Raw genomic sequence first — 12,247 nt, 5'->3', positions numbered from 1 at the left:
ACCTTGACATTAGAATCCCCTACCTTTACGAATTCCTTACCTCGTGGAGGAGGGATGAAGGAGCCCGTCATCATGCACCTGCGGCTGCCTCGTTATTACCCTTTCCAAGGCTGGCTCTCAGGAGTCAGCGCTCGCAGCCATGGCACATCCCATTGGCATCCACCATGGATCATGGCCGAAACCCTGGGGGGCCGCCGCTTTTTGCGGCGCGCCTTCGTAGCCCACCGAAGTGACCTCGGGCGGGATGCGAAGACGCACCCGGGGCCCAAATCAGGTTACAGCCGCGGACCCGGCAAGGAAAAGAGAGGGGGGAATGGAATGGGATGCCCGTCCGAAATACCCACTGCAAGCGTGGCAGGTTGGACGGCAGGACCTGACTTGACTAGCATTTGCCTCTTCCGTACTCCGTGAGTTCATGGTGCGTGGGCACACACACACCAACACGCATCGCTTCGCAACCCGGGCAGCGTTACCTGCCGCCGTCGAGTCATACCAAACAGGTACATGACCGGCACTGCAAGCAACACGGAGAGACAGAGCTGCGTTGACAAGACAGAACCGGCCGTAAGCATGCTTGACGAGGTATGTGTTCCCTTGCACCAACGAGTCGTCCATACCACACACAGTACATATCCGTACATGATACAGCAGCGCATAAAAAAGAGAAAAAAAAAAAAGTTATCCAGCCACCGAACAAGGATTGAAAAAGCAAAGACAAACTCTGAATGAAGCCCGAGAGACAAATGCCGGGGGAGGACAACACGGGGCGTGACCGTGACGGGGTCGACTTGACGGTGTATGACCGACCGGGGCTGATGGGGGCCACCGCCGGGCGTTAGGAACAGACAGGTGCCGTGGACAGGTTTTTTTGGTGGTAAAAAAACAAGCGGATCGACGCCGATCCTGCTGCAGGCCGCATCGGTCCGCAGCTTGTGACTGCAGCACCATGCGGGCGGTGACGGGCCCAAGCGGCCATGCAGCAGCACCATAGGTCTCAAGGTCGCACGAATATCTTCGGAGGCCGTCTTAGTGGTTCGAGCCCACCCCCTTGGGTGCTACCTGTCATGCAGCTGGCCCGAAAGAGCGCGATTAGGAGCCCAGAGCCCGTCGTGAATGTCCCAGTCGAAGAAGGGGTGGGCGACGTGGTCGATGACTTGTATGCCCGGCTGCCTGGGGGCTGGGCGCCGATGGATGACCAGAGCCTAGATGAGCCAAAAAGAACCAAAGTACTGTACATGATGCATCGCCAATGGACAGCTACCGCAGATGGGATGGGGCGTACTTTTCTTGTTGGTCTGCAACTTTGCTGCAAGGTGTCGGCAGCCACGGACGCGAGCCCGGAGGGGGAGACATGTCGATTTATTTGGCGATGGGTGGTGAGCAGGCGGGGAGACGGCTGACGAGGTGAGATTGTGGGTGGTGAGGAGCTGGTTGCCGGTATGGTTAGCTAGGCGGGGATGAAATGATGAGTAGGAAAAAAAAACTAGATTGAAAAGGAAAGAAAGAAGACGAAGAAGCAACCCCTCACAGGTACTCCAGCCAGACTGTCAGACAGTCAGACCAAAGAAAGAAATCCTCACGACCCCTCGTCGAGCGCTTGCTTTTTGCCGTTTCGGCTGCCTTGCTGAGATGGATTGCACACCTTGAAGAGTCAGAGTCAGGGACCCCTAGAAAGAAGCCGCCCATGATGTGTGCATCCCGGTCGTGCTTGGTATCCGTATGGATTGTTGGTCGATACGTGCTCCCGTGCTTCCCATAGTATCCGAGTTCAATTGTACCACCGGCCGCCGCCGCTGCCGCCGCGTGGCTTGTGACGACACAGCTGTCAGATCTGACAGATCATGTCCGCCTCGTTTGTCCACCAACAACAGCCATTGTATCGCATGACAGAATCGTCGGCTGGGCCCATGTAGCTGCATCACGTAGTCGAGTGAAACCCCCCCCCCCGAGAGTGAAGGTCAGCGAGAAGACCAAGAAAGAAAGAGAGAATTCTCTTCTCCGTCTCCGATCCGATACTCGGCTGAACATCAACACATTGACATGATGGTGAATGACAACGGGCGGGTCGAGTACGGGATGAACGGACCCGAGCCGCTCAGGACGGAGTATAGGTCAGTGCAAAAACCACGACGAGCAGGTCAAATATTCTGCTCACCGCTGCTTTGCCGCTGTGGTGCAGTGCGCCTTTCCTGTCCCAACCATCCATCCCATGCCTGCTCCTCTGGGCCAGCCTATCCTCGTTGCCTTCCTGCGTGCTCGAGGACCCCATATAGCTCTCCCCACCAATTCATGTACCAGGTGCGCCGCTCACTCAGCACGCTCACGGTGGGCAACGTGAGTCTTGTGCAGTAGCGTGCTTGAGACGCTGCCACGTTTCTCGAATAAGTGCCCTTCCATCAGTATGTTCAGTCCGCCATTGGAGGGATTCGACTGCCTTCAAACATGCCTTCTTGCCGACCAGTCTTTCTGACGAGACAGTATGGCATAGGACCAGGGAAAGGTCATGCTCCAGGGAAACCTAGGAAAGTATTCATCCGGATCGTTGGTGGGCCGAAGCTGATTGCAGTCCATTCGATACACTACACGTCCCGCGGACAGGCTGGTCAGATTGCACGACCTTAGTGCGGCGCGTCCTGTACCTCAGCCATGGTGTGCCGCACCGTACCTATTTCTCAATCGCCGCCGTTGGAAGTGGAGCTGGCCCAGTCTGCTTCGCCTACGTACCGAACGACGATACAAGGAAGGGTTGGGGACGGACTACATGCGCAGCGGGAAGTCTGTTGAGCAACCGTCAATCGTCCATCCGGCATGGATCCTAGCCTATGGTCTCGTCTTTCGACTGCCTTGTCTCCTGGTCCTTGCTGCGGGTGTCTTCCTCTCCACTGTCCGCCCGTCCAGCCTGCATGTGGCCGAGGTCCCGTGGGAGACAGTTGATGTGGCTGGGCACACACCCGGAACCAGCAGCTATGCATCTATCTGCATGGTGATAGGCATGGACGTTGTAGCTCCTGGCATCCTGCTAGCCCACGTAGACTGGCCTTGGGCCATCGATCAGTAGCGTATACGGAGACGTCTGACGTGCTGCTGTTCGAATAGCCAGCACGGCCAACTGGGTGAGTTTTCCTGGCGGCGCACTTAGTGGGAAGCGCTCCGGCGAGGGCTGTCGCTGTGGAAAGCTTCCGATGGTGGTGGGTTGGCAGCCGGAATTTTGCTAGCAATAGCCCTGTTGGAGCTCATTTCTTGACGACGCGTCTCGATCATGAAGCTTTCACCGCATTCTGCCGTCCAGCCCTCATCCATGGGTTTGCCCTCTTTCTTCGTCTGATATCCATCGATCGGAGCCTCAGTCTATTGCGCTGTGCAATCCCCACCCATGGGCTTGCCGCTTGACTCGACCAGGTCAAATTTCCCTGCTCATTCGATCTGGGCTGCTTTGCCAGGTTTGCCCGGCTGGCAGGCTGCGGCACCGTCGTAGCATGTGCAGAAACCGTTGAACGCACTGTGTCAACAAGTCACTTCTTCTCCCATTGGGGTCTCCTGGTGCAGAGCGAGAACTGTACATGGTCTTGGTGCCATTATTCCCGGTCACCCATCCCCACTGGAAGTGATTAAGAACGGGCGGCTTGTCTCGGCAGAAGGGCTGATCGGATTGTTCCCCACGCGCCATCAAGATTCAGTCGAATGCTGAGGTAGAAGTAAATGACACGTCGTCGTCGTCGCCGCGTCCATCGCAGGCGCTAGGTTGAGTGTCTAATATGCTTTCGCCGCATGATGAGAATGTCTTTGATTAATCTCGGGGCGTACAGAGCACAGGGACAGAAATCCCTTGCTTCCAATACCACCCTTGGTCTCCAACTCGGTAACTTGCCACCGACCCCTCCGGTGAAGGGCCCAAGACTCGGCATTCGCTGGAAGAAACGGAGAGAGGGAGGGGTTAAAATGTGGTCACAATGACCCCCATTATTGCACGGCTAGCCACCGTTAATGTGCCCAAGAGTCAAGCCGAACAAGCTGGGGCAGGGACCGGGTACTCAAGAAAGCTGTCAAGGTCAAGGAGGTCAGTTGGACCAGGATGGAAAGTGTCCATGTACGGGTACTGTATCGAACGAAGGAGGTCCGAGATGCCAGATCAAGTGGCAAGGCTCGATCGGCCAAGCGAGTGTGTCCAAGGTTTTCTTTTCGTACGGAATGAAGGGGTAGGTAAGGTCGTAGGTAAGGTGACGAGAAAGGGGGGGGGGGGGGGGGGGGTTGTGTGAGGTACGAGTATCGAAATGGTTGAGGGTGCGCCGTAGGGGTAGAGGTTCCACACACAATGGGGTGGGAGGTGAAGTGAGTTGAAGTTTGCGTGGTTTGGTCGGGTCAAGGTCTCTGAGAAGGAGTGCGCGAATGGGAGGGTGGTTGTCGTGGCGGGCCGTGGAGAGCAAGGGAATCGAAGGTAAAAAATGGGGAACCTCGCGGGAACGACGGCTGCATGCATACGCTTTCCGTCACGTGATGTCCCTAAACTCAATGTCCCCTGATCTGTCCAATGGCCTTTGACAATCAGAGAACACCCCCAGCGCCACCAAAAGACGATTGCTTGTTAATAGCGTCCCAGTCGCTTGGATGCTACTTCTCGCCAGTCAAGTACCGGTACCAGAAGCCAGGTAGGTGCCTAGATAGACAGGGTAAGAAGAGAAAAAAAAGGGCCAACCCTGAGCTCGAAGACCTTCAAGGTCAGCGCATCGATTGATTGGTTGGTTACCTGACAGACCTGGTTGGTCTGTTGGGTTGGCCTGCTGAGCAAGATTTGCCGTGTCATTTTCAAGGTACCTATCTTAGGTATAGTCAGGCTGTGACAAACCCCCATGGGGGCCTCGTCTGAGTTGACTTTGAACGGACGGAGACAGAGTACTTACTGCGAAATATGTACGAATCGTTATCGCCCAATACCTCAAGGTGGCCCCGGCCTAGGCAAGGTACGCACCATCAACATCGCGTCTTGTCAGCCCAACCAACCGCGTAGGCACAACGCCAGACCCGGGGAAAAGATACATAGACTCATTCGGTGAGCGCGGACCAGCCGGCGGCAAGCGTGCATTTGGCTGACATGCAGGACGTATGGCTTGGTCTGAATCTAATGAAGCAGGCCGTCGTGAGGACCGGACTGGCAAGCTAGCAGCACGCCTCCCTTAACTTGTCTGGTACTGGAGCGTCGACCAAGTTTGGCTAACATGGGACCATCTCTTACCACACTATCGCTTTCGTGCCAATTTCAGACTGCGGAAGCTATCCTCGAGCGCTGCCATCATCTTCTCCGACACCGTAAGTTGGGCGATACGGCTCCACGAGGCCCGGCCCGTCTTTCAAAATGGTGCTTTTCGTCCCACTTGGGATCCTTCACCACGGCGCGGACTGATCTTACCGCAACGAGCTATTCAAAAACTCTCGGTCCTGACATGGCGCCCAGGCCCAGGCTACCACTTATCATTACTATGTCTTCTGTAGACAATTGCGTGGCAAAAGCTACGTGTAAAATATGGCGGCGCCCTGAGGGGATACCGTGTCACTATCGCCATCATAGCTGTTGCCCAGTTGCCATGCTGCCATTCCTTGCGGATCAAGTAGAGACACGTAGGGTTGCTAAAATGCCGGCTGAGATTTTCAAAAGTCTTTCTCGAAATGCGGCGGACTACTTGCACTTCTGGGCCTCATCCCCGCCAAGAGACCGAGCAAAGTCGCGGAAAGAGCGACAATAAAACCGTTCCTAGCACCCATGTAATCGTCGGGCGATGAACGAGCGCAATGGATGCTTGGCGCTATGATCAGGCTCAAGCAGTTCGTGAAAGAATTCGAGGTTCAGATACGGAATGGGTGAGCTGCAAGCACAAGTAAGCAAGATAGAACCAGAAATCTCAGAAACAACCTAGCATCGTCCTTCTTCTGAGGTTTGAATGCGACCACAGGCTCGAGATAGGCGAGTTGGTTTCTGCTCTCCGCGTATGGATAGAGCTCTCTGTCTTTGCCTGTCAATGTGGCTGGCGAATTCCGGCGGCACGCACCTAACGCCGTGTAGCCTTGGGTTTTGGCCGTCAAAGCCGACCACTGGGGCCGCTGATCCGGGGAGGAGGCAAACCTCATTCCACGTCTTGTGCAGAATATCTATGCAGGATTAGGCGGCTTGAGTTGAAAGCATCGTCCTTAGAGAGGATTGAGAGACTCGAGCGGAGCAGTGTGCAATCTACCGAGCGGTTGATCGATTTCTTGTTGAGGTCCAGGTACTCTGAATCCGCTCAATAGTGTTGATGTTGTTTGTGTGACATGAACGATGTCACTGTGCTGATCCGCTTATTGAAATGGCCCGAGTCCTTGAGGGTTTGTACCAATGCGGCGAAATTGTATAATAAAGCTTCGCCTGGACCTTGAAGCACAGCTTGCTACCGGCGAAGGAAATCAGCAAAGCATTTGCCGTTCAGCTCTTTCTTGGATTGCTTTTTCCGTCACGCTTCCGAAAATGTTGTGGAAATTATAAAGTTCAAGTGCGTGGAGTTGGCCGATGGGAGTTGATGCGATACAGTGTAGAGAGTACAGGCGTGACACTGGTCAATTCTGAGTCTGTGGATGAATCTGGACCAGCCATGACATCCGTATCAGGAGAAGCGGTGGGAGGGCTGTCCCTAATTGTCCTCGAGCAAACTCTACATCTTGCCCTAGCAGTAAGCGAATAGGAAATAAACAAGAATTCCGGGAAGCTCCAAGCATTCGCGAAATATCCCGAGGCAGTGTCTAATGTCATGCCGATGTTAATTAGGCGATGGACCATCGTCGTGGGTTGATAATTGAATTGTCTGTACGGAGTATTGGGATTCAAACTGTATGCGACGGCGTAAAACCCCTGCGATCTCATCCAACGGTTAGTCTCGCGACAGTCATCGGTCCCTGCAGACCGAAATCGCCGCGATAATGTTCCGTGCTGAGAGCGTAGGTCAAGCGAGACAGGGCAGATTCTTGGAATATTGGCAGTAAGCGGGTTTCCAGACCGAACAGGCAAACTGAGGGTTGTACCATACGTGTTGGTGAGATACCTGGTCTCGCGCCACCCAGGAATGACAGGACGCTGCAGCTGACATCCAACTGGGTTAGGAGCAGATGCAAGTGCATCCTAGCAGAGGAAGTATTACTGCATCAAGCAGACCTCCCTTCGTGGTTCTGCAACCTGCCCAGAAGTGGTGCACAGACATGAAGGCGTTGGTCTCGCGGTGAGATAGATTGCCGTAGGGCCATCCGTATTGGCGAAGGTGATGGATATGCGGGATATGTACGACGAAACGGCAGAAACGGGAGTATCCTTTAGGGAGCGGGCGGCGCGGCGTTGCATGGTCGGCTGCCCCCGGTCCTTGCGCAAGCCCCCGGTTCCCTTTGCCTTAGCGTGACTAGGGGTAGAACCAAGTGAACCCCAATCTCGTCCGCACGCTCGCTCGCCTGCCTTCAGGTTCCCCCCTGGCGGTAAATCATCGGAACCGTCTTTCGAGCCATGAAGCGATTCAAAACTGGAGTGCTCGAGGCAGCGAATAGAAAGATCTGACGGGCGCGATTCATCAACGCTACTTGATCTAAGGTGCGTCGAAAGCTGCGCAAGACAAAGGGGGGCGGGGCTGTCTCTGCCCGACCCATGAAGTCGGTACGAAGTATCTGTTTGTACCGGGTACATGAGAATTATGGATACCGGCAAACTCCCAAGAATAATCCATGAGCCCGGTGGAACTGGGGGGGGGGGGGGGGGGGGAGTAGCCCCTCCCGCCAGAATGGACCGCTAAGGACGGAAAAAGAAAGTCTGACAGGCGATTGGGTCTGCCTTAGTCGCCCATGGCCCGACGACGGCGCTGTCAGCACAAGCCTCTGGGACTGGACCGAATCTATCCTGCTGCTGCTGCTTGCTGCCAGTGGGGGTGTGGACGGGCGTCGCGTTATCGCTTTGTGTCTCTGGGGCAGCCGACAGGGCGCACATCGGACAAGTTGATCAGTCAAGTGATCACCCGTAGGTGTGGGTGGGTAGCGGAAGAACAAAGGCAAGTTCTTCACAAATATTTGTCGAATTGACGCGGTGCGTCACTTTCTTGAATCGGGGTTGGAAACGCAGTCGCACCATTTCCACGTCGCGTAGTGATAGAGGATGGGCTGCAGCGATGTTTGCACCGCCGACAGTGTAGATCGCGCGGCTGCTTCGAGGTCGTCATTGTGAAGTGTGATAAAACAATGTCCAGGAAAAAGACTCTCTTGGTGAGGGGAAGAAGAGCGGCACGGGCGGGTGTTCTGTTTCGCACGCGCGCTCTGCAGGGTATGCTTAACCCACCGAGCAGTACTTGTCCGCGTCTGATCATGGTAGAGGACACCCAGCCTAGTGCCTGCTGGTCTCTGGCAGTGTAGTGTGCTTGGTTGCGTGCAGATGGGATGAATAGGTAATGAATCGGTAGGCGTGCGCGGTGTGTGGGCTGTAGGTTTGGTGCGCTGGATGGCATCGTGTCGCTCGCCCGCCATGCTAGAGTGAAGGCTTCCCAACATCAGACCGTATTTAGCGGGTCTACTAGCCGGTAGTTGGCGGACGGATAGTCGGCGTTCCATCAGCTCGGTTCGCGTCAAGAGAATGACGCCGGAGGCGATAATTTGAATAGTTGCGCCACAATCATAGCGGCGGAATGGGTGCAAGACATGACATTGGCCTGGCATGGCAGGGTAGGTAGACGGGAGTGTCGAATAATTGGCGAATGGCGCGCAGGTACTAGCTGAGTGTTGCCGCCGGTACGGAGCACGAAGCCATTTCTGATGCGGCTGGTCTGCGGGCAGGTTGGGAGATGGGTCAGGACTCGAGACTCTGGAAGGGACGGTGAAAAAGGATTGGAAGAACGTGCGCCGATTTGCTCCCGCAGACCAGCGGAACTGAGGGTGCAGCTCGTCACTCGTGAGCCCCCCCCCCCCCTGTCGCAGCGTGTTGGATCAAGGATGTCGGCTTCGCATTCAAATAACTCGTCGATGGGTCACAGCCGAGCTCCAGATGGGGTAAAATGACAAGACCCAATCATCGGTGGTACCGGGGCTGCTTCGGTCGGCCCAGAATTGGGGCATCGCGGCCGCGTGGTAGTTTTGCGTTTGTCGGAGGGGCAGAGGGGCGGAGTGAGGGAGAAATTGAGGGGCATGAAGAAGCGTCGTCCGGAGTATGGCCTTGAAGTTGATCTGAGTGGGTGAGTGTGGAGGGGGATCGGAGGAATGGCGCAGCTCAGTGCCAAAGAGATGGTGTTACTCTGTAGAGGGGGGAAAAGAATGCCGATGCCCAACGATGCAAATGCAATGACACAGGGCAGGCCTTGAGGTGGGAAAGGCAAGATTGAGGAAGGATACCCTGAAAGACTGGAACAACCGTTGAGACAGGGACTGGACACAACGGGTGGCGATGAGGATGGTCTAGTGAGAGGGTGAACCATGATGGAGGAGAAGCTGAGAAAGTTAAAGCGATGTGATCTAATGTGGAGGAGGGGAGGGGGAGGGGGAGAAGGGTAGCCTCAGGAGGAGACCTGAGGGAAGGATCTTTCACCAAAAAGTGGAGGGGGGGGGGAAGAAAGAACGAAAAAAAGGGAAACAGGGATCCCGAGGCAAAGTGAACCACTATCCAATCGCCTATTCGCTGAGAAGACGGGGCCAGCTCCGAAGAAGACGGGCAGAGAACCCCGATCTACGCGACTCTCCCGTCCTCATCCAGTCCTGTGGGAAGGTGGGAAGGGACCCTACCTGTCACGCTTGCGCCCGGTATCTGGGCAGGTACCAACGGCTTTGGCTTGTCCTCCCCTACCATTGTGAAATCGATGAATGGAAGGAACTCACGATGCGGGAGAAAAACCTTCTGTTTCGTGCTACCTTACCTTAATCGAGGCAACTGTCAACCAAGGCATTTGGAAGGAGAGGACCGCGGCAATGCCTCCGTACCTAAGGTACCTTAAGGGAAGGTATCCGTACGGAGTACTGAACCTTCCATTCCCCGTCCCGGCCACGGAACACCCCGACTGGCCATGCGCCCGCGCCTGCTTGATTTGATGATGATCCTCTTCAACCTTCCCAGGATGACCCAAACTTGAAGGCAGCGATGTTCCCAATGTATACTTCTACATTAGGTAGGCACGTAGGATAGGCAGGCATGTTGAGTACCTATGCACCGACTCATCCGCCGTGGCCCTTCCCTTCCCGAGATCTGGCAGCAAAAAAAAGCCGGGCGCATTCAATCCCGATTACCTTAGAGGCAGGCAGGCAGGCCATGCAGGGCACCTACCTACCTGAGCAGGTAGGTAAGGTAAGGCAGGAGGGCAACTCCCAGGTTCCTTCCATGGAGTCGGTCGATAGGCTCGATACCAGAGCAAGACAAGCACCTTCCTAGATCTTTCTTCTCTTTCCTGCCTAAAGTAGGTACCTGAGGTACCTTAGGGTAACGTACGCAACATTCCGACTCAGTCTACGCAGGAATACTCACATCTCGCATGCATGTTCTACTTTCAACTAATTTTCTCTTCCACTATGAAGGTGGGATTCGACTGCAGATATTCATCTCACCTTATTACTGAACACTTGTTCCTTGTCTCATTGATTGGCAGCGTGTAAGTGGTCGTGGACGTGGACAAATTTGCTGGCGCAATGGTAGCATGCCCCGCCCCGCCCTCTATCGTAAGGTAGCTACTCCGTACGATATCATCAAAACCTCACAAGTCAGCAGGGCCTGATGGACCAGGCTAATCCTTGCATTCCAGAGCCAAGTGCCAAAACCGTTGACGCATTCTCGACCGACATGGTGTATGGCTGACCGCAAGCACATGGCATCGCTGTGGGAGCTCCCGCCCGTCCCATCTGCTTCACGCATCACCCCTTCAAGGCTTCAACCCCGCTGTGTATCATGCACCAGGTCACACCGTCACACATTTTACACACTTTAGCGTCGCATCGATTTCATCTGTTTAAACACATGGACGGACAGACAGGGTATCCCGACCGCCTTTGACTTCAACTTCACCAACCACACCAACTGTAACGGAACAGCAGGGGATCACCTGTGGGTTGGCTCGGATGTGATGGGACGGGACACTGGTGGACTCGCTAGCTAGCCCCCAAAAATCCAATGCCACTGTACGCAACCACGAGGCACGGCAAAATACCTTTTGGGAACATCGAGCCACAGCTATCGCGACTAGCCATCTGTGCACTATAACTGCGCATGGTGGTCCGCAATCGACGTATTCCACCTCTTCCATCCGACTCGCGACTTGCCGCCAAGCGCAACAGAACAGGCGAGCAGGAGACGAAGAAGAAGAAGAAGAAGTTCATAACAAAACTTCGGCTAGCAGGTCCGCCAGACGAGATACTGTCCCTGTCCTACCGAGTCTCCGTGTCTTTCCAGATTCCGACCACTGGCACATTGCAGCCCAATATAGAATGACACACAGGTCGGACTGCCATTTCTCGACACATTAAAAAACCAAGTGGTGAGCCGCGGCGGGAGGATGCAAGTTGGTGCACGCCAGGTCCATATTTGAACTCTCTGCAGGATGCCAATGCTAATGATTTAATTAGCCTGCTTCCTTCCTGGTAACGCCCTTCATTGGCCCATGTTCGACGTGAGGCAAAGCCAACTGGAAATCTCGGGCGAGCAAGACAGTGAGCCCAGTCGGGGAGCTCAGAGCCGTTCCCATTCCAGTGGCGCAAGTGTTTCCAAGAGCCCGTTATCCTGGGAGCCTTCGGGCCATTCCACGTCGGCCGCGCGGTTCCACCCACTCTACCACTGCCCCATCAGGACTTGGGGTAGGAGTACGGAGTAGCTTTCCTTGTCGCTGTCAGATTACCGCCAGTTCCCGTCCCAGTTCTGGGTCAACGACCAGGCCCGAAGAGCGACCACAAGTGCGGGCAAACCAGCCAGGGCAGACGGAGCAGGGGGCTGGCAGGCATCATGGGAGGGCATGGCTCCATCCGCACGCGGCCTGGAAGCAACATGGGCCCAGACAAGAGGTCAAGACTCAGGAGAGGGTACCCGGGTGGCATCTCAGTGGTGCAGGAAGGGTGCCCTGGCCGATTACCCCCTGGGCTTACTGAGGAGCGAGCCTGCTGACCGGCCCATCATCATCCATTGCCATGATATTCGCCGGAAGCGTGCAGAGCAGTGGGCCAAACGGACATGATCAAACCAAAGAAACAGAGTCAGCCGAGAGCTGAAGACAAGGTCAACGCCAACCGCGCA

This window comes from Colletotrichum phormii (genome assembly GCF_030913505.1).
Source record: "Colletotrichum phormii strain CBS 102054 chromosome Unknown BDP81scaffold_3, whole genome shotgun sequence".
NCBI lineage: Eukaryota > Fungi > Ascomycota > Sordariomycetes > Glomerellales > Glomerellaceae > Colletotrichum > Colletotrichum phormii.
The sequence above is the reverse complement of the archived record's forward strand: the minus strand, read 5'-3'. Positions refer to the sequence as shown.